Here is a 6,872-nt window from a genome sequence, read left to right as displayed (position 1 = left end):
TCCTGTTAAATCCAGTATGCTTTCATGGTCTTCAATTCACTGTACGAAAATAAAGGGCGATGAATTGAAACCGTTTCAGCATTCTAAATACGCACTTAATACAGGAAACCTAAAATATAACTTCAAAGGATTGTATGTTACCTTTGCATCAGCACTGTTGTGCTATTTATATGTCTTAAGTATAAAAAACAGTGGAAATTCATATAAATTTAGGTTAGAGTCAAAGAGTTTGTTGCTGGGTGTCACGACAGAGTTTGCTTCGAAATAATCCATAAAAGATATCCGAAAGATATTCAACAGTGGTCACTCTGTCCCTTCAAAACCTGTCAGTCTAGAGTCTGGTGTTCCTAATTATGGGAATGCAACACGATGGTCCTCCAGCCCCCCAGGTACGATGTTGTCCAAGAACTGATTCGCTAGAAGATGTTCAGGGCCACGCGATCCTCAGGAATGGCCCACAAGGTCGCGATATTTAACGCAAATTCATTTATTTTAGTGGCCACCGAACGCACAACCCCAGATGACTTCAAACAGCACATCGAGGAAGCTTGTGATTCCGTGACGTCAGCAACATTGCATATCGTCCGCACGCCGTTTAGAAGGAACATTGAGTTGTGCGTTTAGGAAATTATGCACATGTTTGTTCACCTCTCTTAAATCACTACTCGTACCAGGATATGCATCTGACCACAGTCAGTAACGTACAACTCATTTCATTCATCCATAAAATTTCGAACGCCTCTACTTGAGTAACTAAAATTGATATAAAGGTGACTTAAATTCATTTATATACTGTGGGTTGAAATATATTAGCAACATGATACAAACAAAAATGTTCTGCTGAAAAAGTTAAAACTGGTTGCTTTAACTCTCTGGAAAATAACTAAACAAACGATGTTTATAACTTTGCAGAAAGAGTAACGTCCTAATCAATATTCCTTACAGAAATTACTTTGTAAGCTGCAAGGGAAATAACTGATCTTAAACACCCACTATTTGGCTGAATAGCAGATGTGTTATTTATGAAATAATTTCTACTGCTTTATTCTTTTTTTACTGGTATTTAATTAGTAATACGTATCTGAACAGCTTTCTGCCGTCATTAGGTTCATTCCAGTTATGTGTACGTTATATTAATCTGAAGTGTGAGTGGTTTCTTTAGGTGTATTGGCAGTGAGGTTGTGTGTCGAAATTTATAGATTTCTGGCACACTGAGCACAGTGAAAACCACGTCACCCCTTCACAATTTCACATACAGATGTTCACATCAATCCAGAAAATCTGTCACTGTGTTCTGTGTACCAGACAACTAAATTTCGAATAAAATTGATTCTATTCCGACATATAACCCCCCTGGTACACACGTCAAACGAAACTAATCACACTTCAGATAAATATAATGTTTATGTAACTGGAATGGACCTGATGCTGACATGCTGCCGAAGTGCGTAGTGGTAATTAACTACTAGTAAGAATGCGACTAGAGCGGTAGAAACCATATCATAAATTTAAAATGCAACTGCAGCCCTCGAAATATTCCATATCATATGCATGAATTTAAGCAGATATGTTACCACTGGAAGCTACCCAGCAAGTAGTCTAGTGTCAGGTAAGTGGAATCCCGTTCGGGAGACTGGTGACGCAAGTCCCCTTGAGGGTGATTGGATCGGGGTTTTCAGTGGTTTCCCGAAATTACTTTCGTCAAATCCCGGTATGATCCATTGGAAGGAACTCTTCCAATAACTTTCATCCTCCAACCGAATCAGATCTTGAGATACAACTACGTCGTTGACAATGAGATGTTCAACCATAATATTCCTATATGGTTTTGGAGGGCTGGAGTTTGGTGACCTCTAACATGGGTGGTGAAAGAACTGTTCTTCTGGTTCGTCAGGATGGCGTTAGGCTCTCCAACCTGCTCGTTCTGGGTTCGACTGTTTGGCGAGCGGCTACTGGAGACCATTGGGTGTGAAGGTGGCTGCACTAATACAGATGAGAAAACTCTTTGTTGTTCCAAAAAAGCTAGAGCAGACGCGCGTGCGCACTCTCATCATTCAGCTCCGACCCTCTAGCCTGTGCGTTAGTGATGGGCCCGCAGTTACGTCCATGGTTCGGCTGAGCTGGTTCCGAGGGCTTTCCCGACTGCTACCTGCCAGCCCACACTCATCACCAGAGGCAGGAAGGATCACCAAGACCTCCATGGTATCTACACACAACCAGACAGGTCATGACTATGGTTGGCGAGCGGGGCCCTCGACCGGTCGTGCTGTTTAATAGCATCATTAGCGGTGTAACAGTAACAGCTGCCCCTAAGGTTATGTATACTGTTATGTTTTCAGTCCTGAAGCATGGACTGTACACCGACTAGCGCAGCTCCGCGGAACGGCATCAAGAAATTGCTGACACGCACGCCAGTAGAAAGAGCGGGCAGCGCCACATCTCCAGGATTACAGTATTCAGCGCTCCCTGTCAACGGTGAATTTTCCAGCCTCCCCATCACCGATCATCACAGTTCTGTCGCAGACTTCTAGAGCACCGTTACTGAGTAATAGGAAGACGTTACTTAGCCTGCGTTTTGCGAGTAGTAGTAATGGCTAAAATACTTGCAAATAGGAGGCACAGGAAGCACAGGAATTAAGAGAAGTTGAGTTTATTTTACTTTTAAAAATAAAGTGTTTACTGGGTCTTAAAGTTTAATGTACGGATCATTTTGGATTCCTGCCACTGGCAATCGCAACTTCTGTCCCTCTTTGATTGTGTCGGTATTGACTCCCACAGTAGCTGACAACACTGTGGACCCACGCGATGGTTAGGCGTTGAGTGGAACCGGTGGCCACCTGGGTGACGATGCTAACAGCAGTCCAGCAGGTGGTGGAGCGTCCAGTAATACAGTGACCATCCCGTTGCGTCTACTTGGCTCGAACCTGCCTCGTGGCTAAATTTCTTTATTTATTGTATGGCATACATTAAAATACAGAATAGCTATACATATACAAAGATTACTAAAGTGCTTCACATCAACATTTCAGCACAGCTCTCCTGCATAATTGAAATATCAACAGCTATAGGCGAAAATCAAGGTCGTTTATGTAGTTTATCACATCACGCATCACTGTCAGAATAATATTCGAAAGGAGCCTTGTACGCGTACAGATGGGACATGCCGATACTACAGGGGCATCGGCGTCTGAGCGAAGTGGCGCAGTGGTTAGTGCTGTGGAGTCGAATTTGGGAGGACGGTGGTTCAAACCCGCGTCCGGCCATACATATTTAACTTTTCCATGATTTCCCTAAATCCCTGCCGGCCGGGGTGGCCGAGCGGTTCTAGGCGCTACAGTCTGGAACCGCGTGACCGCTACGGTCGCAGGTTCGAATCCTGCCTCGGGCATGGATGTGTGTGATGTTCTTTAGTTAGTTAGGTTTAAGTAGTTCTAAGATCTAGGGGACTGATGACCTCGGTAGTTAAGTCCCATAGTGCTCAGAGCCATTTGAACCATTCTTTTTATTATGTTTGTTGGTAAACTTGCATAAACTGACCATACATTAGATCAGGTACGGTGCAAATCGCCGGATCGTTTCCTTTATTCAAACACCTCCTGCAAAGAGACTGGACAGAAATGATCGTTATCTCTTCCTTACTTGTAACGTCGCGAGGAAATGCACGATAACTTTCGTTGCTATACAGCCTGCAGTATTGGAGGCGGGGGCTGTGGAGGAAACCGCAAGCTGTGTCCTATCAATGAGTCAGGTACACCTGCTGCTACTGAAGCGCGAGAACGGCTCCTGAGTCACTTCGAGCGACTGTATATTCATGCCACCTATGAACCTAAATAAATGATGTTAAATATTATTCAATCATTTTCAAAATCGGTACACTACCTTTGTTATTCAGGAGAAGGTTGTAGAAAAATTTCAACACTGTAACTATCATAGTTTCGGAAATAAAAAATTGGTAAAAACGTCATTAACTGACACTTAGGGAACTAAATTCAGTTAGGAAATATAATAGTTTATCTTTTGGTATAATTGGAAAATACAAACAGAACTCTCTGTGCAAAATTAATTAATTAAGATTTTTATATTAAAATTTTAATTATTTCCGTTTTCGTAACATAAAAATCAGACAAAATTATTATTTGTGTCTAATATTGTTGTGGGAGTAAATGTGAGTGAATGAGAGCGTGTACGTGGTACATTTGTCAGATTTAAATATTGCATTATATACCGTCTGAAGTAACCTGCAATAGTTACACAAGCCCGTCGTAGGAAAATGATCCTAGGGAATTTACTCACTTTGCTAATGACGTATGTCTAGGTGTGATTGCTATTGTAACACAGCAGCCAGAATGTCAGCTGGAGTAAAATCAGCATCTGAAGTACATTTCCAGAATTATTGCCTTTTTGTTGTCGTTTATTAAACATTACTTTAATATCTGCATGTCAGATTGATGCAAATGCGTCTGTGTATAAGGATTGGTGCAGGCAAGTTTTGGTGCGAATATTATCATGAGCTAGTATTCTGATTGGCAACGAGTATGATCAGTCAATCAGAATTGAGACTGTTCCTGCTCATTATCTGATAGTTATAGTGGGAGTAAGGCTCCAAGAAGGGAGTCGTTCGCTAGCTTTGAATGCGGACGGTCATGTTACTAGTGCGAGTAAAAATAATGCGTAAAATGAAGAAATATTTGGCTTCTCACGTCCACGTGCGTGGCTGTAATAGCAGTTGCATTTACGGACAGTTGTGAAATTTTACAGTTTTGGAATTGTTCTGTTGGAAAGATATTTGCTTGTGAAAATTTGGCCTTCATAGTATCAACGTGGGATGCTTCAGTATTCAATCACTGAGCATTTTTGGTGAGCAATTTGTTTTTTAGAAATCCACAAGAAGGACCGAATGTAATAACTCAAATTCGTGGTGAAATTAATGAAAATTAATGACTGAAAACGTTGTTTAATTCGGGTCGGGTCTGGACAGATTTCTGGCTGCTGTGCGTATGAAATGTGTGTATGAATTGTGAAGTGGAAGAAAATAGCTAATAGTTTAAACGTGGACTGAATAGTACCGTTTCTTTGGCTATAAGGACAAAATAAACATTTTTGTGTGGAAATTTCAGAGATTATTTTCGAGAAGTCAATACATTTTCTTACTGCCCGACAAAATTTTAATGACCGCTTTTCTACAGAACTTTTTTTCATTACTAGAGTGGCGCGGCCTCAGTAATTATAGATATTAGATGGTGTTTTTTTATCAACGCTGCTTTTACATCATCTTCCAAGTATCTACGTTGCCGAGTGAAGGGACATCGAGCAGACGCCGTTCTGAGGTGGGTGAATTTTAATTTGCAGCCTGCACAGTGACAACGGCGACATACTAACCCGCTCGCCGCATGCTGTTTTGACAGTCTTAACACAAAAGATAAAAACGATGTCACCTATTTTATAGTACCTTATTTGACTTCTAGTCCAGTATTAACTTTAGTACTTAAACATCAGAGTATTTTCAGTTAATATCGAATCCAGTATCCCTTATTTTTTAAATAATCACTTTCATGTAAAGTCTGATACTCGTACTCTACACGATAGTTTCACAACTGTCGCTTGTTACTGTGACTTTCTCGAAACCTATTGCCCTGTACCATAGGATGGTGCTGAGCGAGTTCTGTGAGAAATGAGTGCAGGGTGACACTTCCACACATTCATGAATTAACTTCCTAACAGCAGACAAAAGGGTAAAACAGTGAAATAAAACTTTCATGCAAGCAATCAACGAATAAATTACATTCGACACCGATATGTTTAAAGAAATTATTTTCTCATTAGGTGAGCGTCTGACCGGCAGACGTCTCAAACAATTTACACTAGGGCATTCAGTACGTGTATGGACTGGGTTTGGAGCTAGGTCGTTGCGAAACCATTGTGTAACATTAGATTTAGATGGACTACAAAACGCAAGTTCTAGATCAACAGATCCCGTTCATCTCACAAGAGAGCCATGTTAGCGTTTGACACTACAATAAATTATACAGCCTCGAACCAAATCGCTTAAGTTATATTCACTTCGCAACTGAAAACACTGGAGAATTACTTAATGAACAGAGTGACAAAATAAGATGTAATGAATTTCATCCATAGTGGATGCTGTTGAACTCCGTGGCGGTTCCTTTACAGGGTGTAGAGAAATTTACGCTACCAGTCACAGTAAAAGGTTATTTATTTGTCAAATGACCTGTTTCGGGCTTGCGCCCATCCTCAGGTGTTTATACATTCATGTACATGTTTATATTACTGTAGATCACTGTATGAATACAAAAAAAATTATTTGCTAGTGACTAAACAGATACAAGTGGGACAATTGCAAGTGGCAAGGCAGCATTTGTCGAAAATATAAGATGAAGCATCATTACTATAGTTACGCTGTGGTGACAGTTTTCCACTTAGTAGCACACTTATTATAATTTTCACTCCCATATTTCCGTTTTATAGAGTTTAGCTGCGTATTTCACTATTACGATGTGCGCTCGTGAAATACACCATGTTTACATACAAACATGTGGGCTATGGTCAGAGAACTTAGACGTAGCAGGTTTACAGATGTTGCTCATACAGAAACATGTACGTTGTGGTCAAAGAACATAGCCACAGGAAATGCAAGGGTGTTGCACACATAGAAACTTAAAAAGCTATTACAGACTGCAAAGTATTTTGATACACATTATGAAATTTTTTGATCAACAGTTTTGTCAGAGAACTTAGGCTTTATAATGTGTATCAAAAAACCTCGCAGTCTATAATAGCTTTTCAGGTTTCTATATGTACAACACCCTTGCACTTCCTGTGGCTAAGTTCTTTGACCATAACGTATGTGTATC

Source organism: Schistocerca serialis, chromosome 8, assembly GCF_023864345.2.
Source record: "Schistocerca serialis cubense isolate TAMUIC-IGC-003099 chromosome 8, iqSchSeri2.2, whole genome shotgun sequence".
NCBI lineage: Eukaryota > Metazoa > Arthropoda > Insecta > Orthoptera > Acrididae > Schistocerca > Schistocerca serialis.
This window is presented reverse-complemented; position numbering follows the sequence as displayed.